Source organism: Stenella coeruleoalba (genome assembly GCF_951394435.1).
Source record: "Stenella coeruleoalba genome assembly, chromosome: 3".
Taxonomy (NCBI): domain Eukaryota; kingdom Metazoa; phylum Chordata; class Mammalia; order Artiodactyla; family Delphinidae; genus Stenella; species Stenella coeruleoalba.
In genome coordinates, this window is record NC_137148.1 from 141,944,698 (window position 1) to 141,970,354 (window position 25,657).

At 38.7% G+C, this 25,657-nt stretch overlaps 1 protein-coding gene across 50 annotated transcripts in view; it reads left to right on the plus strand.

Annotated features, from left to right (window-relative positions):
* Nucleotides 1-25,657, plus strand: part of LOC307184329 (teneurin-2-like) — a 2,867,364-nt gene that overhangs the window by 1,684,484 nt on the left and 1,157,223 nt on the right. For 48 of the 50 annotated variants that reach the window (XM_079917763.1, XM_079917760.1, XM_079917746.1 and 45 more), the window contains one exon: nt 22,159-22,251. The exons of the other annotated variants lie outside the window; for them this stretch is intronic. The gene's annotated coding sequence lies outside the window, so the exon portion shown is untranslated. The remainder of the gene's footprint in view (nt 1-22,158; nt 22,252-25,657) is intronic. 50 annotated transcript variants of the gene reach the window in all.

Consider the following 25,657-nt stretch of genomic DNA (forward strand, 5'->3'; position numbering starts at 1 on the left):
AAATGCTTTTGTCCTCAAAACAGATGTCTGAGACATTTTTGCTAATAAAGACCACCAGACATACATCCTTACAAAAACATAGTATGTCCTAATGTGCAAACTAGAAATAGATGAAGTTATTGCAGAATGTATTCTTCATTTATATGTATCCCCTTACTTGTAAATCATGAACCATTTCTTGGGGGTAATATTAGCAAATGGGGAAAGTTAGTAGGGTCATTTTAGAATAAAAAGGAAAATTAATATTTTCCAAATTTAAACTAGATATTAAGTTTCAAGATAAATAACCATGTTTCTGTCAATGAAAAATAATTGTAGGTAAAAAGGGGGGAAGTTGAATTAAATTAGTAAAAATGGTATAAGTAATATTGAATAGTGAATTGAGAATTCTCTTCTGATTCTGACTCTGAGAGTAACAGATCCTATGGGTAACACTGGCTTTAAAATTAAATTATTGAATGAGGTCATCTTGATAGTTCCTCCCAGTTCTTAGTTTCTGTAATTTTTTTTTTTTTTTTTTTTTTTTTTTTTTTTTTTTTTTTTTTTTTGCGGTATGTGGGCCTCTCACTGCTGTGGCCTCTCCCGTTGTGGAGCACAGGCTCTGGACGCACAGGCTCAGCGGCCATGGCTCATGGGCCCAGCCGCTCCACGGCATGTGGGATCCTCCCGGACTGGGGCACGAACCCGTGTCCTCTGCATCGGCAGGCGGACTCTCAACCACTGTGCCACCAGGAAAGCTCAGTTTCTGTAATTTTTACAAGTTCCACGCCCCCACCACCCCCCAGTATAACTTTCTGTGAATTCTTAAGACTTTTTGCCTGATCTTCCTCTCTTTCTTCCATCACTGACTTCATCCTTAGAATGGTTGTTTCATATAGAGTATGTGAAACACATTTAGGGAATTGTTTAAGAGTAATTGTTTGAAAATAAGTCAAGATTTGCCTTAGAGGTGCTCTTTAATATGTAAAAGAAAATGTAAATGATTTTAAGAAAACTACCCATCTCTAGTGCTGAGAAATCTGATTTTATTAATCACCTTCTTTATCTCATGTTCAGTAATGATTTATTGAGTGTCCACTATATTCAAACATGATGCTAGGTCCTTTTGAACAAAATTAGATCTGGACATTGTAAATGAAATAGATATGAACCATAATAAAATGTACAGTCTAATGAAGGAGAGCGCTATCAAACAAATATTCACATTAATAATGGAGAAAATGTTTTAAACAGGAATATATGATTATAGGTGAAAAACACAAGGAACTGTATTCAGCGTCTTGTAATAACCTAAAATGGAAAAGAATAGATTATATATATATATATATATATATACACATGCATATATGTGTGTGTATCTGAACCACATTGCTGTACACCAGAAACTGACACAACATTGTAAATAAACTATACTTCAATTAAAAAAAAAAAAAAAAAAGAAGATGGCAGAGTAGAAGGATGTGCGCTCACTCCCTCTTGCAAGACCACCAGAATCACAACTAACTGCTGAACAATCATCGACAGGAAGACACTGGAACTCACCAAGAAAGATACCCTACATCCAAAGACAAAGGGGAAACCACAATGAGACAGTAGGAGGGGAGCAATCACAATAAAATCAAATCCCATAACCACTGGGTGGGTGACTCACAAACTGGAGAACACTTAACCACAGAAGTCCACCCACTGGAGGGAAGGTTCTGAGCCCCACGTCAGGCTTCCCAACCTGGGGGTCCGGCAATGGGAGGAAGAATTCCGAGAGAATCAGACTTTGAAGCCTAGAGGATTTGATTGCAGGACTTCGACAGGACTGGGGGAACAGCGACTCCACTCTTGGAGGGCACACACAAAGTAGTGTGCACATGAGGACCCAGGGTAAGGAGCAGTGACCCCATAGGAGACTGAACCAGATGTACCTGCTAGTGTTGGAGGGTCTCCAGCAGAGGCGGGGTGGTGGCTGTGGCTCACTGCAGGGACAAGGGCACTGGCAGCAGAAGTTCTGGGAAGTACTCCTTGGTGTGAGCCCTCCCAGAGTCTGCCATTAGCCCCACCAAAGAGACAGGTAGGCTCCAGTGCTGGGCTGCCTCAGGCCAAACAACCAACAGGGAGGGAACCTACCCCACCCATCAGCAGGCAAGCGGATTAAAGTTTTACTGAACTCTGCCCACCAAAGCAACACCCAGCTCTACCCGCCACCAGTCCCTCCCATTAGGAAGCTTGCACAGCCTCTTAGATAGCCTCATCATCCAGAAGGCAGACAGCAGAAGCAAAAAGAACTACAGTTCTGCAGCCTGTGGAATGAAAATCACATTCACAGGAAGATAGACAAAATAAAAAACAGAGGACTATGTACCAGATGAAGGGACAATATAAAACCCCAGAAAAACAGCTAAACGAAGTGGAGCTAGGCAACCTTCCAAAAAACGAATTCAGAATAATAACAGTGAAGATGATCCAGGACCTTGGAAAAAGAATGGAGGCAAAGATCGAGAAGATGCAAGAAATGTTTAACAGACCTAGAAGAATTAAAGAACAAACACCTAGAAGAATTAAAGAACAAACAAACAGAGATGAACAATACAATAACTGACATGAAAAATACACTAGAAGGAATCAGTAGCAGAATAACTGAGGCAGAAGAACGGATAAGTGACCTGGAAGACAAAATGGTGGAATTCACTGCCATCGAACAAAATAAAGAAAAAAAGCATGAAAAGAAATGGAGACAGCCTAAGAGACCTCTGGGACAACATTAAACACAACAACATTTGCATTATAGAGGACCCAAAAGGAGAAGAGAGAGAGGAAAGACCGAGAAAATATTTGAAGAGATTACAGTTGAAAAATTCCCTAACATGGGAAAGGAAATAGCCACCCAAGTCCAGGAAGCACAGAGAGTCCCATACAGGATAAACCCAAGGAGGAACATGACGAGATACATAGTAATCCAACTGACAAAAATTAAAGATAAAGAAAAATTACTGAAAGCAACAAGGGAAAACAACAAATAACATACAAGGGAACTCCCATAAGCTTAACAGCTGATTTCTCAGCAGAAACTCTACAAGCCAGAAGGGAGTGGTGATATATTTAAAGTGATGAAAGGGAAGAACCTACAACCAATATTTCTCTACCTGGCAAGGATCTCCTTCAGATTTGACAGAGAAATCAAAAGCTTTACAGACAAGCAAAAGCTAAGAGAATTCAGCACCACCAAACCAGTTCTACAACAAATGCTAAAGGAACTTCTCTAAGTGGGAAACACAAGAGAAGAAAAGGACCTACAAAAACAAACCCAAAACAATTAAGAAAATGGTCATAGGGACATACATATCAATAATTACCTTAAATGTCAATGGATTAAATGCTCCAACCAGAAGACACAGAATTGCTTAATGGATACAAAAACAAGACTCATAGACCCACTTCAGACCTAGGAACACATACAGACTGTAAGTGAGGGGATGGAAAAAGATATTCCATGCAAATGGAAATCAAAAGAAAGCTGGAGTAGCAATACTCATATCAGATAAAATAGACTTTAAAATAAAGAATGTTACAAGAGACAAGGAAAGACACTAAATAATGATCAAGGGATCAATCCAAGAAGAAGATCTATATATGCACCCAACATAGGAGCACCTCAATACATAAGGCAATTGCTAACAGCTATAAAAGAGGAAATTGACAGTAACACAATAATAGTGGAGGACTTTAACACCTCACTTTCACCAATAGGCAGATCATCCAGACAGAAAATGAGGAAACACAAGCTTTAAATGACACAATACACCAGATAGATTTAATTGATATTTACAGGACATTCCATCCAAAAACAGGAGATTACACTTTCTTCTAAAGTGCACATGGAACATTCTCCAGGATAGATCACATCATGGGTCACAAATAAATCCTCGGTAAATTTAAGAAAATTGAAATCATAACAAGCATCTTTTCCGACCACAGTGCTATGAGATTAGAAATCAACTACACTGAAAAAAATGTAAAAAACACTAACACATGGAGGCTAAACAATACGCTACTAAATAACCAAAAGATCACTAAAGAGATCAAAGAAGAAATCAAAAAATACCTAGAGACAAATTATAATGAAAACACGGCAATCCAAAACCTATGGGATGCAGCAAAAGCAGTTTTAAGAGGGAAGTTTATAGCAATACATTCCTACCTCAAGAAATAGAAAAATTTCAAATAAACAATCTAACCTTACACCTAAAGAAACTAGAGAAAGAAGAACAAAGAAAACCCAAAGTTAGTAGAAGGAAATAAATCATAAAGATCAGAGCAGAAATAAATGAAATAAAAACAAATAAAACAGTAGCAAAGATCAATAAAACTAAAAGCTGGTTCTTGGATAAGATAAACAAAACTGATAAACCTTTAGCCAGACTCATCAAGAAAAAGAGGGAGAGGACTCAAATCAATAAAATTAGAAATGATAAGGAGAAGTTACAATGGACATCACAGAAATACAAACCACCCTAAGAGACTACTACAAGTAACTCTATGCCAATAAAATGGATAACGTAGAAGAAATGGACAAATTCTTAGAAAGGTATAACCTTCCAAGAATGAACCAGGAAGAAATAGAAAATATGAACAGACCAATCACAAGTAATGAAATTGAAACTGTGATTAAAAATCTTCCAACAAACAAAAGTCCAGGACCAGATGGCTTCACAGGTGAATTCTATCAAACATTTAGAGAAGAGCTAAGCCCTATCCTTCTCAAACTCTTCCAAAAAATTGCAGAGGATGGAACACTCCCAAACTCATTCTATGAGGCCACCATCACCCTGATACCAAAACCAGACAGAGGTATTACAAAAAAAGAGAAAATTACAGACCAATACCACTGATGAATATAGGTGTAAAAATCCTCAACAAAATACTAGCAAACAGAATCCAACAACACATTAAAAGGATCATACACCAATGTCAAGTGGGATTTATCCCAGGGATGCAAGAATTCTTCAATATACACAAATCAATCAGTGTGATACACCATATTAAGAAATTGAAGGAGAAAAACCATATGATCATCTCAATAGATGCAGAAAAAAGCTTTTGACAAACTCAACACTGATTTGTAATAAAAAACTCTCCAGAAAATGAGCATAGAGGGAACCTACCTCAACACAATAAAGGCCATATACGACAAACCCACAACAAACTTCATTGTCAATAGTGAAAAACTGAAAGCATTTCCTCTAAGATCAGGAACAAGACAACGATAGTCCGCTGTTGCCACTATTATTCAACATTGTTTTGGAAGTTTTAGCCACAGCAATTAGAGAAGAAAGAGAAATAAAAGAAATACAAATTGGAAAAGAAGAAGTAAAACTGTCACTGTTTGCAGATGACATGTTACTATACATAGAGAATCCTAAAGATGCCACCAGAAAACTACTAGAGCTAATTAATGAATTTGGTAAAGTAGCAGGATACAAAATTAATGCACAGAAATCTCTTGCATTCCTATACACTAACAACGAAAATCAGCAAGAGAAATTAAGGAAACAGTTCCATCACCATTGCAACAAAAACAATAAAACACCTAGGAATAAACTTACTTAAGGAGGTAAAAGACCTGTACTCAGAAAAGTATAAGACACTGATGAAAGAAATCAAAGATGACACAAACAGATGGAGAGATATACCATGTTTTTGGATTGGAAGAATCAATGTTGTGAAAATGACTATACTACTCAAAGCAATCTTCAGATTCAATTATTCCCTATCATGGAATCCCTATCAAAGGAAGTATATTCAGAAATCAACAAATGTGTTCCTCAGAGTACGTATAAAGCTATAGGACATGTTATGATCACTTAGGGAAACTGCTCAGAGAGAAAAGAAATATGTACTCAGAACTGCCTTAAGACACGCCAACACCTAAAGTCTAGGTAGAGGGGGTTAATCCTGCAAGTGGTAAGAGGGACAACCAGACAGATAATCAGGAAACATACTGTCCAAGGGAATATATAATTCAAGGGAGTAGAGTGTTTCCAGAAGGAGGAATTGATCAACAGTGCTGAATGCTGTTGAGGCAACAAGAGACTTTAATGATAGAAAACTGGAAATTGTCAGTGTCTCTAGTAAGATTTAAGTTGGTACTAAATAAAGGCAGAGACCAAAATGGAATGAGTTGAGGAAAAGAGTGAATAAACGAAGGCAGGAATATAAACAACTCTCCCTAGAAGTTGGTAGATAGAGGGGAGGAAATAGACTGAGTTGTAGCTAGAAGTGCTTGACTGGTTGAGTTAAGATACTTTTAAAATGTGAATGACTTGACTGTGTAAAGAAACACACACACACAAACACAATCCCAGCAATTACACACACACGCACACAAAATCCCAGCAACTCCATTCCTAAGTATACATCCAAAAGAACTGAAAACTGATACTGAAACAATTTATGTACTTGCATGTCCATAACAGCACTATTCTTAACAGTTAAAAGATGGAAACAGCCCAAATGTTCATCAACACATGAATGGATAAACAAATGGTGATATATAGATATGATGGGCTATTTTTCAGCCATTAAAACAAATGAAGTGCTGATATATGCTACAACATGAATGAACCACGAAGACATTATGTTAAGTAAAAGAAGCCCAATGTAAAACACTGCAATATGTATCATTCTTTCTATATGAAGTATTCAGAATAGGTATTGCATAGATACGGAATGAATATTTGTGGTTGCCAGGAACTGTGGGAAGGGGGAATGAGGAACAACAGATTACTGGGTACAAGGTTTCCTATTGGAGTTATGAAAATGTTTTGGAACTAGACAGAGTTTGTGATTATACAATATTGTGAATGTACTAAATGCTACTGAATTGTTCACAAAATGGTTAATTTTATATTATGTTAATTTCACCTCGATTAAAAAAAATCAGTGATAAAGATCTAACTTAGCAGGAGGTATTAAGTATGCAAGCAAGAAAAGATGTATCAAAATACAAAATTCCTAAGACAGAAGGATGAAGTTAGAGGGAAAGTACAGATTATTTTTGAAGTTATCTGTATTTTTCCAAGTTCCATTTTAGCCTAGTATTACTTGGAATTTAAAATTTTCAAACTAGATAAATATAAAGGACATAAGTACCTGGATATGCTCTTGTGCATGTTTGCCAGGAAGAGTATATACACTTAATGGCAATTGCACCTCTCTTTCTCATTTTACATACTTTAGTCTTTCCAACAGTTAAGATCTATTAAATACTGTGCAGGTTTTAATCCTGGCTTTACCACTAGCTGTATCAATTTGGAAAAGCAATTTACTATCACTTTGCCTCAGTTTCCCTCTCTGTAAAATAGACATGATAAATGTACCTAACTCAGAGTGTTACCTTGAAGAATCAATGAAATAATGTCTGTAAAGGATTTAACACAAAGCCTGGCACATAGTGAATGCCCAATAAAATTAGATATTGTTATAATCATTATTATTATTAATCATACATAGTTGAAAACAGTATTATTAACCCACCATGCTTAAAATCTGTGATAACACATTTCCCCCAAAGATGTTTTCTGCAGTAAGCATTTAATCCGTTTTGTGTCTGGTAGCCCTTGAGAATTAGGTAGGACAGGGTATTTGTTTGTCTTTTGTGTCAGAGGTATGAAAAACTTGTTATCTAAGTGGAGATCTACCTCACTCTTTGAACTCATTGTTACTGTCTGGAACCAGCTAAGCTAGCACTAAACATAAATAGATTCTAAAGCTATTATGAGATGCTACATGTTAATAATATGCTGACTTATTCTTTGAGGATTACTAAACAAATAAGATGAATAACCAATGTATTATTTTAATGATTAAGATTTATAGTCTTCACCTAATCTTTTCTATAATCAGAATACAAATATGGTCCAGAAGTCAGTCAGCAAAACCTCTGCCCTTTACTTGGTCTGACCCCAGTGTAAACGTCAGTCTAGACAACTTACTGCCTGGTATGCGGTCTTCCAAACCCCAGCAGCTATTGCTCAATCCAGTAATTCAACAGAGTAAGTTACTGCAAGAAATACCATTTATTTGTGTAGTTGTAATACTCTGACCTTATGCCAGGACTACTTCAAGCCATGAAATAAAAATACATAGCACAAACTGTAAAAAAAAAAAAAAAAAAAAAAAAAAAAAAAAAAAAAGAGAGAGAGAGAGAGAGGGAGTAAGAAAAAGGAAAAAATACAGTCTTCAGATGTTTGGCATTTTCTGTGAATCTCAACAAAAAAAAGATGGATTTTTTTTTTTTTTTTCTCCAGTAAACTTCAGATGAATTAACACCCATCTTTTGTTTCTGTTTGAGTTGGAAAAAAAATCTATTAGTTTAGCTTCCTGGAGATAAGCAAGTCCATCTAAATAAGTAGATTAATCTAAAAAGAAAGGAAAGCTTGAGAGAGAGAGGATCTGTTGGGTAAATTGAGAATTAGTTATTCTTTCAGTCTACATTAGCCTTTGATAAGTCAATGTTAGAAGCTGTCATCAGAAAAAGGGTTTAGATTGCAGTAGAATTTGCATTTGCATCACTTCTCATTTTGCCAAGATAGAGAATCTTAATATTATAAACTTCTTTTTTAGCATCGTTCCATGTTATGAACACATTTTACCCTTAAGAAAATTATAGTGTAGTGGTTTAGAACATAAATTCTGAAGAGATGCTACCCAGGTTCATCATGAATTCAAATTCCAACTCGTGAAATTTCTCCATGGCGTTTCTGTGAGGTTTAAGTGAATTAATACATCCAGTTAGTTATAACAGTGCCTGGCATCTAGTAAATATTCAATTACTGTTAGCTATCATTTTGTATTGTTTGCTTTTTTGAAAATTGTTGTTTAACCAGAAAGTAACACATGATTCAAGAGAAACGGTAGAGACTGATGAATCATTTTTTACTTTGAAAAGTAAGATGAGAAATATGACCATGTAAAACCTTTCTCAACCAAGAGCTATTAAGGAAACTAGGTGGTTCTTTGGGGCTTGTATTTTGTAACTCAATTTAAAGGGAAACCAAAACAAACCACAGAACACACATATCTACATTCCTTTTTTGAAAATTGTTTTAAATAACTCAAAATATAATTTTTTTAATTCTTCTTCTATATATTGGCATAGGACTGCCTTGATCATTAATCAGGGAGTGTAAGAAATCTGGATTGATGTCTAAGCTGACTTTGGGGAAAAAGAAAAATTAGTCCTACTTGTCACCATTATTTCCTTATTTACTTTGAGAGTAGAGATTATACTTAACAACACATAAAATTTGTCATTTATAAGTTAATATTTGATCTAGTAATTTTAATGTTAGGAATTCATCAATGTACATTAAAAAGTTCATATTTAAACATATGCACAGGATGCTTAATGCAGGATTTTTAATAGCACATCCTGGAAATGACTTAAATGTTCATCAGCAGAGATTAATTAGATCAGTTCTGGTACCTCTCTGTACAATAGAAGATTACTCTACATTAAAAGAAATGTCATAGCCCTTAATGCGTTAGCATAGAAATTGCCACAAAGTATATTATTTTAAAAAATGTAAGATGCAGAAATGTCTGTAAAGTGCTCCATCAGGCCACGCACAAGTGTGTGTATGTGTGCACACATAGAGGAAGCTCTCTGCAAAATAGCTTTATTAAAAGTGTTTGGGGATGAGAATATTGGGCTTTTCACATTATATTCCATACCTCTTGATAATTCTGATCATTTGTAATGTCAGCAATATCTGAGTGATGCCATCATGGGCCATTTAAATTTTTTATTATTTCTCTGTATTTGAAAATAGTAATTGGGCTTCCCTGGTGGTGCAGTGGCTAAGAATCTGCCTGCCAATGCAGAGGACACGGGTTTGAGCCCTGGTCTGGGAAGATCCCACATGCCGTGGAGCAACTAAGCCCATGCACCACAACTACTGAGCCTGCGCTCTAGAGCCCGTGAGCCACAACTACTGAGCCCGCATACCAAAACTACTGAAGCCTGCGTGCCTAGAGCCTGTGCTCTGCATCAAGAGAAGCCACAGCAATGAGAAGCCCACACACCGCAACGAAGAGTAGACCCTGCTCGCCACAACTAGAGGAAGCCTGCATGCAGCAACAAAAACTCAACACAGCCAAAAATAAATAAATAAAATAACTAAATTTATATTAAAAAAAGTAGTAATAAATTCTATTTTAGGGTAACATATTGAACATTAGGGTAAAATAAGACATTTCCCTTAGTATATCTGTATTACTGTGTACCCTTCCTATTTTTGTCTATTGCAGTTATGTGCCTATTAATTTTTATCCTCCTTTAAACTGTGAGCTGTGCAGGGCTATGAAAATTTAACATAGCATCTAATATTTAATAAATGTTATATGATCTAAAATACACAAAAGGGCAGACTTTAAAATAAAATAGATATGAATTTAAGTTTTAATTTCTCCCATATCTAGCTGATATTCATGGATATGTTACATGACACTGAATTTCCAGGAAAATAAAATTAAGATAACAATAATTCCTATTTTATGGAGCTTTAGTAATGATTACATGATATACCATTTTTTAAAAAGAATACCACTGTTATTGCCACATAGGAAGTCTTTGATACAATTAAGATCTCTTTCTGATTTCCCTTTTCCCAGTCATCATTTAATAATCTTCTATAAGCCACCAGGTTCTCCTTGCAAACATTTCAACACATTTATTTTTTATATCTAGTCAATTTCCTGTTGGACTGAGAAAGAAGTGAAAAAAAATCAAAAGATAAGCTGACAGAAGATGTGGAAATTTCCCTTCTATCCATAGGCAGAAGAGAGTGGGCTAAGGGAAATTAATTTTTAAAATATTTTTCATCTAGGAATTTTTATCATTTATTATGCATATAAATATATGCTTAAGCAGAAAAAAAAATATGATATACCAACTTTGCTTCCAAAGGAGATCCAAGCAGTGGCAGGCAATATGAGTAATTTGAGAGAACAGTCCAAAAAGCTTTATATAGGATAATATATAATCCAATTATAGAGATTCAAGTCATTGCTGCTAGTGTGAAAGAATTATAGTTACTTTCATAGCCACCATATTATTTACTACTTTAGATTCCCCAAGGTGAAGCATTAAGGGAACTGGCCTTCCGGAGATTTTGTTGTTGTTCATGGACATGGGGGTGAGTTTATCTTTGTTTCATTTTATTTTAAATTTATTTCTTCATTTGTTTTTAAGTTGGGTTCAGAATTTAAGCTTTAGCTACCAGCTAAGAGGTTCTTTTTTTTTCAATGTAGAATTAAATCATGAATTTAGACTAATAGCCTCTTTGCAATATTGTCATTGCCCAGTGGACTAATTACAAAGCCACAAACAGTAGGAAAGATAAGAAAATGCAGTTACTCATGTATTTGGAGTGTTCACATTTGGCATCCAGCTCCAAAGTGGATGTTTACACAGTAGCTGTCTTTAATATCCTTTTCTAATAGGTTATATATTCCTTCTGACTTGAGTATCTCATCCTATATACAGTGCACTAAACAAACAGCTGTTAACCTATGCATAATTAAACATATTTTACAAGGTACTTTAGATATTGTTAACATATCCATTCGTTCATTTGCAGTGAATTGTGCCACTGCCTGTTATTGGATTTGAGGAGGTCGTCCAATCATAGTGAAGTTTAATGAAATCTGAAGACTGGCTAGAAAAGTCTTAACCATAACCACTTGCTATCTATTGAAATATATTGGGAAGCACAGATTGTGTCATCATGAAATTTTCACACATGATGGAACTCCATTTGTTAACAGTCACAGAGGGTGACACTTGGCATTTGAAACTCCACCACAGTATTAAACTCATTATCATGTGAATTGATAATATCTAGTACATGTTTTTTTTTTTCCTAATGGCTTATTGTTGGTTGTGATTTTTATTAAAGTCATCCAATTTTGATTTTTTTTTAACATCTTTATTGGAGTATAATTGCTTTACAATGGTATGTTAGTTTCAGCTTCACAACAAAATGAATCAGTTATATATATACATATATTCCCATATCTCTTCCCGCTTGCGTCTCCCTCCCTCCCACCCTCCCTATCCCACCCCTCCAGGCGGTCACAAAGCACCGAGCTGATCTCCCTGTGCTATGCGGCTGCTTCCCACTAGCTATCTACCTTACGTTTGGTAGTGTATATATGTCCATGCCTCTTTATCGCTTTGTCACTGTTTACACTTCCCCCTCCCCATAGCCTCAAGTCCATTCTCTAGTAAGTCTGTGTCTTTATTCCTGTTTCACCCCTAGGTTTTTCATGACATTTTTTTTTTTAAAATTCCATATATATGTGTTAGTATACGGTATTTGTCTCTCTCTTTCTGACTTACTTCACTCTGTATGACAGACTCTAGGTCTATCCACCTCATTACAAATAGCTCAATTTCGTCTCTTTTTATGGCTGAGTAATATTCCATTGTATATATGTGCCACATCTTCTTTATCCATTCATCCGATGACGGACACTTAGGTTGTTTCCATCTCTGGGCTATTGTAAATAGAGCTGCAATGAACATTTTGGTACATGACTCTTTTTTTTGAATTATGGCTTTCTCAGGGTATATGCCCAGCAGTGGGATTGCTGGGTCATATGGTAGTTCTATTTGTAGCTTTTTAAGGAACCTCCATACTGTTCTCCACAGTGGCTGTATCAATTTACATTCCCACCAACAGTGTAAGAGGGTTCCCTTTTCTCCACACCCTCTCCAGCATTTATTGTTTCTAGAGTTTTTGATGATGGCCATTCTGACTGGTGTGAGATGATATCTCATTGTAGTTTTGATTTGCATTTCTCTCATGATTAGTGATGTTGAGCATTCTTTCATGTGTTTGTTGGCAGTCTGTATATCTTCTTTGGAGAAATGTCTATTTAGGTCTTCTGCCCATTTTTGGATTGGGTTGTTTGTTTTTTTGTTATTAAGCTGCATGAGCTGCTTATAAATTTTGGAGATCAATCCTTTGTCAGTTGCTTCATTTGCAAATATTTTCTCCCATTCTGAGGGTTGTCTTTTGGTCTTCTTTATGGTTTCCTTTGCTGCGCAAAAGCTTTTAAGTTTCATTAGGTCCCATTTGTTTACTCTTGTTTTTATTTCCATTACTCTAGGAGGTGGGTCAGAAAAAATCTTGCTGTGATTTATGTCATAGAGTGTTCTGCCTATGTTTTCCTCTAAGAGTTTGATAGTTTCTGGCCTTACATTTAGGTCTTTAATCCATTTTGAGCTTATTTTTGTGTATGGTGTTAGGGAGTGATCTAACTTCATACTTTTACATGTAGCTGTCCAGTTTTCCCAGCACCACTTATTGAATAGGCTGTCCTATCTCCACGGTACATTTCTGCCTCCTTTGTCAAAGATAAGGTGACCATATGTGCGTGGGTTTATCTCTGGGCTTTCTATCCTGTTCCATTGATCTATCTTTCTGTTTTTGTGCCAGTACCATACCGTTTTGATAACTGTAGCTTTGTAGTATAGTCTGAAGTCTGGGAGCCTGATTCCTCCAGTTCCTTCTTTCGTTCTCAAGATTGCTTTGGCTATTCGGGGTCTTTTGTGTTTCCATACAAATTGCAAAATTTTTTGTTCTAGTTCTGTGAAAAACGCCACTGGTAGTTTGATAGGGATTGCATTGAATCTATAGATTGCTTTCGGTAGTAGAGTCATTTTCACAATGTTGATTCTTCCAATCCAAGAACATGGTATATCTTTCCATCTATTTGTATCATCTTTAATTTCTTTCATCAGTGTCTTATAATTTTCTGCATACAGATCTTTTGTCTCCTTAGGTAGGTTTATTCCTAGATATTTTATTCTTTTTGTTGCAATGGTAAATGGGAGTGTTTTCTTGATTTCACTTTCAGATTTTTCATCATTAGTATATAGGAATGCCAGAGATTTCTGTGCATTAATTTTGAATCCTGCCACTTTACCAAATTCATTGATTAGCTCTAGTAGTTTTCTGGTAGCATCTTTAGGGTTCTCTATGTATAGGATCATGTCATCTGCAAACACTGACAGCTTTACTTCTTCTTTTCCGATTTGGATTCCTTTTATTTCCTTTTCTTCTCTGATTGCTGTGGCTAAAACTTCCAAAACTATGTTGAATAAGAGTGGTGAGAGTGGGCAACCTTGTCTTGTTCCTGATCTTAGTGGAAATGCTTTCAGTTTTTCACCATTGAGGATGATGTTTGCTGTGGGCTTGTCATATATGGCCTTTATTATGTTGAGGAAAGTTCCCTCTATGCCTACTTTCTGCAGGGTTTTTATCATAAATGGGTGTTGAATTTTGTCAAAAGCTTTCTCTGCATCTATTGAGATGATCATATGGTTTTTCTCCTTCAATTTGTTAATATGGTTTATCACATTGATAGATTTGCGTATATTGAAGAATCCTTGCATTCCTGGAATAAACCCCACTTGATCATGGTGTATGATCCTTTTAATGTGCTGTTGGATTCTATTTGCTAGTATTTTGTTGAGGATTTTTGCATCTATGTTCATCAGTGATATTGGCCTGTAGTTTTCTTTCTTTGTGACATCCTTGTCTGGTTTTGGTATCAAGGTGATGGTGGCCTTGTAGAAGGAGTTTGGGAGTGTTCCTCCCTCTGCTATATTTTGGAAGAGTTTGAGAAGGATAGGTGTTAGCTCTTCTCTAAATGTTTGATAGAATTCGCCTGTGAAGCCATCTGGTCCTGGGCTTTTCTTTGTTGGAAGATTTTTAATCACAGTTTCAATTTCAGTGCTTGTGATTGGTCTGTTCATATTTTCTATTTCTTCCTGATTCAGTCTTGGCAGGTTGTGCATTTCTAAGAATTTGTCCATTTCTTCCAGATTGTCCATTTTATTGGCATAGAGTTGCTTGTAGTAATCTCTCATGATCTCTTTTATTTCTGCAGTGTCAGTTGTTACCTCTCCTTTTTCATTTCTAATTCTATTGATTTGAGTCTTCTCCTTTTTTTTCTTAATGAGTCTGGCTAGTGGTTTATCTATTTTGTTTATCTTCTCAAAGAACCAGCTTTTAGTTTTATTGATCTTTGCTATTGTTTCCTTCATTTCTTTTTCATTTATTTCTGATCTGATTTTTATGATTTCTTTCCTTCTGCTAGCTTTGGGGTTTTTTTGTTCTTCTTTCTCTAATTGCTTGAGGTGCAAGGTTAGGTTGTTTATTCGAGATGTTTCCTGCTTCTTAAGGTGGGCTTGTATTGCTATAAACTTCCCCCTTAGAACTGCTTTTGCTGCATCCCACAGGTTTTGGGTCATTGTGTCTCCATTGTCATTTGTTTCTAGGTATTTTTTGATTTCCTCTTTGATTTCTTCAGTGATCACTTCATTATTAAGTAGTGTATTGTTTAGCCTCCATGTGTTTGTATTTTTTACAGATCTTTTCCTGTAATTGATATCTAGTCTCATGGCGTTGTGGTCAGAAAAGATACTTGATACAATTTCAATTTTCTTAAATTTACCAAGGCTTGATTTGTGACCCAAGATATGATCTATCCTGGAGAATGTTCCATGAGCACTTGAGAAAAATGTGTATTCTGTTGTTTTTGGATGGAATGTCCTATAAATATCAATTAACTCCATCTCGTTTAATGTATCATTTAAAGCTTGTGTTTCCTTATTTATTTTCATTTTGGATGATCTGTCCATTGGTGAAAGTGGGGTGTTAAAGTCCCCTACTATGAATGTGTTACTGTCGATTTCCCCTTTTATGGCTGTCAGTATTTGCCTTATGTATTGAGGTGCACCTATGTTGGGTGCATAAATATTTACAATTGTTATATCTTCCTCTTGGATCGATCCCTTGATCATTATGTAGTGTCCTTCTTTGTCTCTTCTAATAGTCTTTGTTTTAAAGTCTATTTTGTCTGATATGAGAATTGCTACTCCAGCTTTCTTTTGGTTTCCATTTGCATGAAATACCTTTTTCCATCCCCTTACTTTCAGTCTGTATGTGTCTCTAGGTCTGAAGTGGGTCTCTTGTAGACAGCAAATATATGGGTCTTGTTTTTGTATCCATTCAGCCAATCTGTGTCTTTTGGTGGGAGCATTTAGTCCATTTACATTTAAGGTAATTATCGATATGTGTGTTCCTATTCCCATTTTCTTAATTGTTTTGGGTTCGTTATTGTAGGTCCTTTCCTTCTTTTGTGTTTCTTGCCTAGAGAAGTTCCTTTAGCAGTTGTTGTAGAGCTGGTTTGGTGGTGCTGAACTCTCTCAGCTTTTGCTTGTCTGTAAAGGTTTTAATTTCTCCATCAAATCTGAATGAGATCCTTGCTGGGTAGAGTAATCTTGGTTGCAGGTTTTTCTCCTTCAACACTTTCAATGTGTCCTGCCACTCCCTTCTGGCTTGCAGAGTTTCTGCTGAAAGATCAGCTGTTAACCTTATGGGGATTCCCTTGTGTGCTATTTGTTGTTTTTCCCTTGCTGCTTTTAATATGTTTTCTTTGTATTTAATTTTTGACAATTTGATTAATATGTGTCTTGGCATATTTCTCCTTGGATTTATCCTCTATGGGACTCTCTGTGCTTCCTGGACTTGATTAACGATTTCTTTTCCCATATTAGGGAAGTTTTCAACTATAATCTCTTCAAATATTTTCTCAGTCCCTTTCTTTTTCTCTTCTTCTTCTGGAACCCCTATAATTCGAATGTTGGTGCGTTTAATGTTGTCCCAGAGGTCTCTGAGACTGTCCTCAGTTCTTTTCATTCTTTTTTCTTTATTCTGCTCTGCAGTAGTTATTTCCACTATTTTATCTTCCAGGTCACTTATCCGTTCTTCTGCCTCAGTTATTCTGCTATTGATCCCATCTAGAGTACTTTTAATTTCATTTATTGTGTTGTTCATCGTTGCTTGCTTCATCTTTAGTTCTTCTAGGTCCTTGTTAACTGATTCTTGCAATTTGTCCATTCTATTGTCCATTCTATCTCCAAGATTTCGGATCAACCTTACTATCATTATTCTGAATTCTTTTTCAGGTAGACTGCCTATTTCCTCTTCATTTGTTAGGTCTGGTGGGTTTTTATCTTGCTCCTTCATCTGCTGTGTGTTTTTCTGTCTTTTCATTTTGCTTATCTTACTGTGTTTGGGGTCTCCTTTTTTGCAGGCTGAAGGTTCGTAGTTCCTGTTGTTTTTTGTGTCTGTCCCCAGTGGCTAAGGTTGGTTCAGTGGGTTGTGTAGGCTTCCTGGTGGAGGGTACTAGTGCCTGTGTTCTGGTGTATGAGGCTGGATCTTGTCTTTCTGGTGGGCAGGTCCACGTCTGGTGGTGTGTTTTGGGGTGTCTGTAGACTTACTATGATTTTGGGCAGCCTCTCTGTTAATGGGTGGGGTTGTGTTCCTGTCTTGCTAGTTGTTTGGCATAGGATGTCCAGCACTGTAGCTTGCTGGTCGTTGAGTGAAGCTGGGTGCTGGCGTTGAGATGGAGATCTCTGGGAGATTTTTGCTGTTTGATATTATGTGCAGCTGGGAGGCCTCTTGTGGACCAGTGTCCTGAAGTTGGCTCTCCCACCTCAGAGGCACAGCACTGAGTCCTGGCTGCAGCACCAAGAGCCTTTCATCCACAGGGCTCCTTAATTTGGGATGATTCGTTGTCTATTCAGGTATTCCACAGATGCAGGGTATATCAAGTTGATTGTGGAGCTTTAATCCGCTGCTTCTGAGGCTGCTGGGAGAGATTTCCCTTTGTCTTCTTTGTTCTGACAGTTCCCAGGGGCTCAGCTTTGGATTTGGCCCCGCCTGTGCGTGTAGGTCGCCGGAGGGCGTCTGTTCTTTGCTCAGACAGGACGAGGTTAAAGGAGCCGCTGATTCGGAGGCTCTGGCTCACCCAGGCCGGGGGGTAGGGAGGGTCACGGAGTGCTGGGCGGGCCTGCAGCGGCAGAGGCCGGCGTGACGCTGCAGCCTGAGGCGCGCAGTGCGCTCTCCCGGGGAGCCGTCCCTGGATCCCGGGACCCTGGCAGTGGCGGGCTGCACAGGCTCCCCGGAGGGGCGTGTGGCTAGTGACCTGTGTTCGCACACAGGCCTCCTGGCGGCGGCAGCAGCGGCCTTAGCGTCCCATGTCCGTCTCTGGGCTCCGCACTCTTAGCCGCGGCTCGCGCCCGTCCCTGGAGCTCTCTCAAGCAGCGTTCTTAATCCCCTCTCCTCGTGCACCAGGAAACAAAGAGGGACGTAAAAGTCTCTTGCCTCTTCGGCAGGTCCAGACCCCTCCCCGGACACTCTCCCGGGCCAGCCGCAGCGCACCAACGCCCTGCAGGCTGTGTTCACGCCGCCAACCTCAGTCCTCTCCCGGCGCTCCGACAAAAGCCGGAGCCTCAGCTCCCAGTCCCGCCCGCCCCGGCGGGCGAGCAGACAAGTCTCATCTGCGCTGGAATCTGTCCGCTTTGCCCTCCGCACCCCTGTTGCTGTGCTCTCCTCCGCGGCTCCCAAGCTTCCCCACTCCGCCTCCCGAAGTCTCCACCCGCGAAGGGGCTTCCTAGTGTGTGGACACTTTTCCTCCTTCACAGCTCTCTCCCGCTGGTGCAGGACCCGTCCCTATCCTTTTGTCTCTGTTTAGTTTTTTCTTTTGCCCTAACCAGGTACGTGGGGGGTTCCTTGCCTTTTGGGAGGTCTGAGGTCTTCTGCCAGCGTTCAGTAGGTGTTCTGTAGGAGTTGTTCCACGCGTAGATGTATTTCTGGTGTATCTGTGGAGAGGAAGGTGATCTCCGCGTCTTACTCTTCTGCCATCTTCCCGGAAGCTCGATATTTTTTAATTGAATAGTCCACTTCCTCTTTTTAGGTGTGTGTTCTATAGAATGACAAATAATAGTCTGAGTCACTACTATTTCTGAGATCAGATCACATGATACCTACATATCTCAGGTTTGTTTTATACAAGGTCATGGTTGGTAGTTAGGAAGGGCTAAAATGAAGCCAGCAAGATAGAAAAACTTTTCCGATGGGTGTGCTCTAATAAGCCCAAGAATTTGCAAAGTGGCTTCAGAAGACCTGAGTTAAAATCCCTGTTCTACAACTTCTGAGCTTAATGCTTTGGGGGATAATCATTCATTCTGTCAGTCAGTAACATTTACACAGTGGTTACTGTGAGCCCAGCACTGTTCTAGACACTGGGGAAATAGCAGTGGACTAAGCAAAGTGCATTACTTAAGAGACATCGCAGACAAGTGTAAGAAACAGACAAGGACGGTTAAATAGCAAGTACAGTGAACCTCCAAAAGGAAGACCTAATCACATGGGGTTGGATGAAACATGTCTAAGAGAAGATGTCCAGGTTGAAGCCAAAGAATGAACAGGCCATTTGGGAGGGGGGAAATCAGAGAAGCAAATTTGCCAGAGTAGGGACAGCATCTGTGGATTCCTACAGACTGACCTCTTTGCTTGAGAAATTGAGGTAAAGCCTGGTTGCTCTACATAGTGGGTGGGTGGGCCGGAAGGGGCAATTATGGCCAAATCCTAAAGGGCCTTGAAAAGAATGTCAGAATTTTGGATTTTTTCCTAAGAGCATTGCTTAACCTTTCTAAATGCCAGTTCACTCAGCTATAACTTAAGATAACTTAAGCTATAACTTAAGATAATAATATATAATTTGCTTAGAAACAAGGCCTGGCACATTATAAATATTTTATAATAGTAGCTATTATTCATTTCCTTAAGTCTGTTGTTACTAGAATTCTTATTAAATAAGCCAATTTGTGGGTAGGGCAGAGTAAGGGTCAGGATGGTATCAGGGTGGGTAGATCAGAGTTCCTTGGGAGCCTATTTGCTAATGAACAATAGCACAACTTGATAATTTCCAGGAGATATCAATTTCAGGAAGAAAGAAGCAAGCAAGGTATCATAGCTCTAAACGTGTATGACCCAGAACAGTGGTTCTCAATCAGGAGCTATTTTGCTTCCCAGAGGACATTTGGCGATCTGGAGACCATATTGCTTGACAACCTTGGAGGGAGGGTGTAATGGATAGAGACCACAGATGCTGCTAATATCCTACAATGCGCAGGACAGCCATGCACAACAAAGAACTGGCAACAGTACTGCGTCTGGGAACTCCTCACTTAGAACATGCCGGCCAAAGTGGGAACAGGGGCCATAGCTGACATAAGGTGCCAAAGATGAGTTTATGTCTGCGAAGCTATCTCCTTATTACAGGGTTGTCTCTATCCTTTGCCTTTTCTGTCCTCTGTTATACTGGAATACAAAGTAAACATCATATGGTGAATTACATGTATAGTTTGCTCTGTCTCAAAGCTGCTAAAACATATATACCTTCTCTAGCTGCTCAGTTTCAGCAAACCTCTGCAGTGGGTGGTAATTGTAGCTGACAATAGCAATCATGTGTTCCTGAAGTAGCAGTGAAGAAACACCAAGGTGATGTGGGAGTGTCAAATCTGTGATTTAGGTGGGGCAGTGTCAAACAGCTGCAAGCAATATTGGTAGAACATCCAAATTAAACAAAACCAGTTTTTAAAAGAATGTAAAGTTAATACAATATGCAGAATCTGGAGAAAATTAATGTAACAAACTTTCTTATCTAGACTAAACTAAGGGCTCATAGAGTCAATACATGTTATTGATTGTACTATAGCATTCCGTTTCCAATCTGAATTTCCTTAGGGATTTCTATATTTCTATTTACTGTGATATTGCCTTAATTCGACGTCAAGTAAGAGTAGTGGCTGGAAGTGCCCATGTTTTATCATTTCTAATTTCAGTATTGAATAAGAACAAATCCTTCTGCAGTGTTTTACGTGTTAAATTTGTCGTTTATAACTTTAAAAAATAATTTTGTGTGCCAATTTGCTTAAGCAGTCCAGAATATGTTTTAAATATAAACATTTGAAATTAGTAAATATGTTCTAATAATGTGTGTAAGAATCAGATACATGTGTATTAATTTTTGTCTGAGTGCAGTTTAATTTTGAATGAGGCATGTCCTTAAATGAGGGTTACTGGAATCTGTTGAATTCAAACTTTACTTTTCACAGTGCATAGGTGATTAGACTCTCTCCCAGATGAATAGGGGGTTAGTATTTAACAAATTTCATAGTTCAAGTGAAAGTTAGAAAATATAAAATAATTATAGTTTTTAAAAGCTTAAAAACAATTGTGTTTTTAACCTTATAATTCAGAAGTAGTAAAAACAATAACATATATCATGTAGGGGTCTGAGATAACCACGTTAAAGGCACAAGATCCAGGGTAGTATTTTAAAATACCAATCTGATCATGTCATTCCTCTACTTAACACCTTTCCATGATTTCTCATTACTCTTGGTGAAAAAAAAAAAAAAAACAAAAAAACAAATTCCCTAACATAGCCTAGTGTCTGGTATAGTCTTTTTCTACTTCTCCATGCCCCCTCACGCCAAATGCCTTACTGCCACAGGGCCTTTATACATGCTCTTCCCTTCGCCCGAGTCTCATTTCAATTGCTGCTTTATGCTACTCTTTCACTTAATCACTCAAAGTCAAATCTCTAATTAATACATGCTCAGGGAACCTTGATTTCTCTTTTATAGTCCTATCACAGTGGTCATTTTTCTATGTATTTATGTGCTAATTTCATGTATGGAGCAGCCAAGAGTTACAGCCATTTTTATAATCAATTTATCACAGATTTACAGGGTTTATCAGTCTTATTTCCCAGTCGTCCCATGTGATGACACGTTTGTGGTAAAGATGAGCCCACAAGATAAACGACTAATAATTATAAATATGACTCATGTTTGTATAGAGCTTTATATCTTACTAAGCCTATTCTAAGTCTTATTCTCATTTGATCATTGCAATAATCCCATGAGGAATGTAGGAAAGTTATTTATTCAGCAAACATTTTAAACATCTATTATAATGCTGAGTGCTAGGGGTACAAATATAAAAAGAAGCAGCCTACCTTCAGGGAGATCCTCTTTTGAGAGGGGAGAGGAGATACACAAAGAACAGTAATAGAGGGTAATCAAGGCTAGGTCAGCGTAAGAAAAGATTGGTGCATGAATGAGAACAGGAAGTGGTTCATTCTGCCTGAGGACAGTAAAGAAGTGGGAAGAGCATTGCAAGCAGAGGAAACAACATGAATAAATAAACATGAAACCATGTATCATTTGTGTTGCAGAGAACTCAGATGCAGAGAGATACTGGTAGAAGATGGCATAGCTCCACCCATCTTGGTCTCCTTTGCATTTCTCTGTGTTGACTCCATTCTCAGGTAGGCTCTCCTATGCTAGTGGCAAGCAGTTCCAATCTTACATGTTGTCCCCTCAAAATTTCCAATAAGATTCTCGAAATTGTGTTTCATGGGCTCCACATGGGTAAATGAACGACTTTTCTCAGGAGTAGGCAATGTGATGTTAGGATTGACCACTTCTGATTAAAAAGTCTGTTTCAAAAGTCAGATCCAGATTAGGTGGTCCAAATCGCATGTGTTAAAGCAAGAGTTCTCAAGTATGAGCAAACATTAGACTCTGCTGGAGGGCTTACTAACACACATATGCTGGACTGGACTCCCCAGAGTGTCTGATTCACCAGGTCAGGATCACATTCATAAGTGTCTAGGCAATGCTGATGCTGCCCATTCAGGGCCACACTTTGAAAACCATTACCCTTGAGAACTGGAAGGATAGTTTCCCATGAAAAATCTGTGACCTGAAGATGCACACTGGATTCCAGCCTAGCTTAAACTACATAATTAAACTGTAACTGTCTGTGTGAATTTGGAAACCCACAGCAACTGCTTGCATTTCAGCTCTTTTCCTTTCCCCTTTACCTTTTCTACTTATCAGTAGCTTCATAATTCTTTTCTGGCTACACAAGTTAGCTCACTTTCAAGCACCAGATCTTTACCATTCTGAATCAAAATGTACTTTTTTTGTTTTCCTCAGAAGAACCTGATTCAAAGGTCTGATGGTTGAAGAGCCATTAAAACCACAAAACAGATCCAGAGTTCTTCGGTTAAGGGCCCTGTTTTGCTGTTTATGTGGCCTTGGACATGTTACTTAACATCTGTGTTCCTCAATTTCCTCATATGTATAATGTTGATAATAGCATTTAATATTTAATAATAATAACTGCATCGTAAGTATTGTTCAATGAGTTCAGTTAATTCAATGAGTTAATATTTGTAAAGTACTTAGAACAGCTCCTGACATAGGTAAGGCCTGTGTAAGCCTTAGTTCTTATTAAAAAGTGTCCATCATCAAAGGCTTTAAATAATTATAATTGATAGATTTTAGAAGAGAGAGGGTTCTGAAACACTCACAGAACTGAATCCCTTTTTTGAACATTCTATACACCTACGTACAGAAAATTAAATGATCTGGCAAAGGTAAAGAGGTGGTTAGTAAGCTCAGAACTCATGTTTCTTGGGCCCTTGCTACTATACCATGTGTCTTACTTCTTTCTAATAAAGCATGAATTCTCATGGAAAGACCATGAATTTCAGAGTCACATGTTTAGAATTCCATTTTTTCCATGTTCTATCTAAATAATCATTAGTAAATTGTTACTCTTTTGTAGCTTCTGTTTCCTTAACTTTGAAATGAGATTAAAAACAGAAACCATAAAAACAGGTTTTTTGTGAGGCCTAAATAAAGAAAAGTGTGTAAAGTGCCTGGGGAAATATCAGTTTGTTGGTAAATATTTTGTTTCTTTCCTGTCTTCTATTTCCTTAAATAATCCTATTGCATCTAAGCAGGAACTTTTGCCTCTTATGCCAATAAGATGACTAATAGTAGAAATTGTAGACTGTATGTAGACTATATGGATGTGATGGAGAAAATATTCTCCTACAGGATGGCTTTCAACACTCCACCAAGCACTTCTGTCTGTGACTATCCACTTGGGCTATCTACAGATAGATGAGTACAAGTGTTAATGGCTACAGTTATAGAATGTTTTCTCATGTACCTGGCATTGTGCTAAGTCTTTGTCATACAGTAATCTATGTATTTCTCATCCCAATCCTAGGAAGTTCCTCCTGTTAGGCCAGTTTTGCAAGAGGCAGAATTTTATTGTCAAGTCTGAATGTCTTCAAAGCCCTTATGTGACTTGGCTTCAATCTAAATTATTAGGACTTTTGTGCCATGTAAGAATTAAATGAAGGGCAGAGTGTAAACAGTGGACCTTGACTGAAATGACTGACATGCTATTTTGAAATGAATTCAATTTTAGTTTTTGTGTAGCTTCACATATATCCAGACTTCTTCTTTGGGATGGTGTGGGGAAGGCTGAATATACTCATCCTGAAGACACCTCTCCCTATATGGCCCATTCTCTTTTATATACTGTCCTGTATCTGGTGTGGAAAATTGGACTGTGTTTGTCCTGGGAATATGCTATGTTTTTTCTTGCCTCTGGGTTTGCCAGAAAGGTTTTCTCCTCTCTCTAGCTGCTTTTCTCAACCTTCTCCATTTGGCTAAATCTGATAGATTCTTCGTGAAGGTCGTGAAGACCTGCCCGGGTAACACTGCATTAATCACATTCTCAGAGTTCTAAATTGCTAAATATCTTTTTAAATATTTATTGTATGATTAATACATGTATAAATTTGAAAAGTAAAATAGGATAAGCAAAAAGAATGAAAACAATCACTTGCAGTTTCAACAGTAAGAAGAAAGTTGTGGGAGGAGCTTCAAGATGGCGGAAGAGTAAGACGCGGAGATTACTTTCCTCCCCACAAATACATCAGAAATACATCTACATGGAACAACTCCTACAGAACACCTACTGAATGCTGGCAGAAGACCTCAGACCTCCCAAAAGGCAAGAAACTCCCCACGTACCTGGGTAGGGCAAAAGAAAAAAAGAATAAACAGAGACAAAAGAATAGGGACGCGACCTGCACCAGTGGGAGGGAGCTGTGAAGGAGGAATGGTTTCCACACGCTAGGAAGCCCCTTTGCGGGCGGAGACTGTGGGTGGCGGAGTGGGGAGCTTTGGGACCGCAGAGGAGAGCACAGTAACAGGGGTGCGGAGGGCAAAGCGGGGAGATTCCCGCACAGAGGATTGGTGCCGACCGGCCCTCACCAGCCCGAGACTTGTCTGCTCACCCGCCGGGGCGGGCGGGGCCTGGGAGCTGAGGCTCGGGCTTAGGTCACATCCCAGGGCGAGGACTAGGGTTGGCGGCGTGAACACAGCCTGAAGGGGTTAGTGCACCACGGCTAGCCGGGAGGGAGTCTGGGAAAAAGTCTGGAGCTGCCGAAGAGACAAGAGACTTTCTCTTGCCTCTTTGTTTCCTGGTGTGTGAGGAGAGGGGATTAAGACCGCTACTTAAAGGAGCTCCAGAGACAGGCCCGAACCGCGGCTAACAGCGCGGACCCCAGAGACGGGCATGAGACGCTGAGGCTGCTGCTGCCGCCACCAAGAAGCTTGTGTGCGAGCACAGGTCACTATCCACACCCCCTTTCCGGGGAGCCTGTGCAGCCTGCCACTGCCAGGGTCCCGGGATCCAGGGACAACTTCCCCGGAAGAACGCACGGCGCGCCTCAGGCTGGTGCAACGTCACACCGGCCTCTGCCGCCGCAGGCTCGCCCGCATCCGTACCCCTCCCTCCTCCCGGCCTCAGTGAGCCAGAGGCCCCGAAGCAGCGGCTCCTTTAACCCCGTCCTGTCTGAGGAA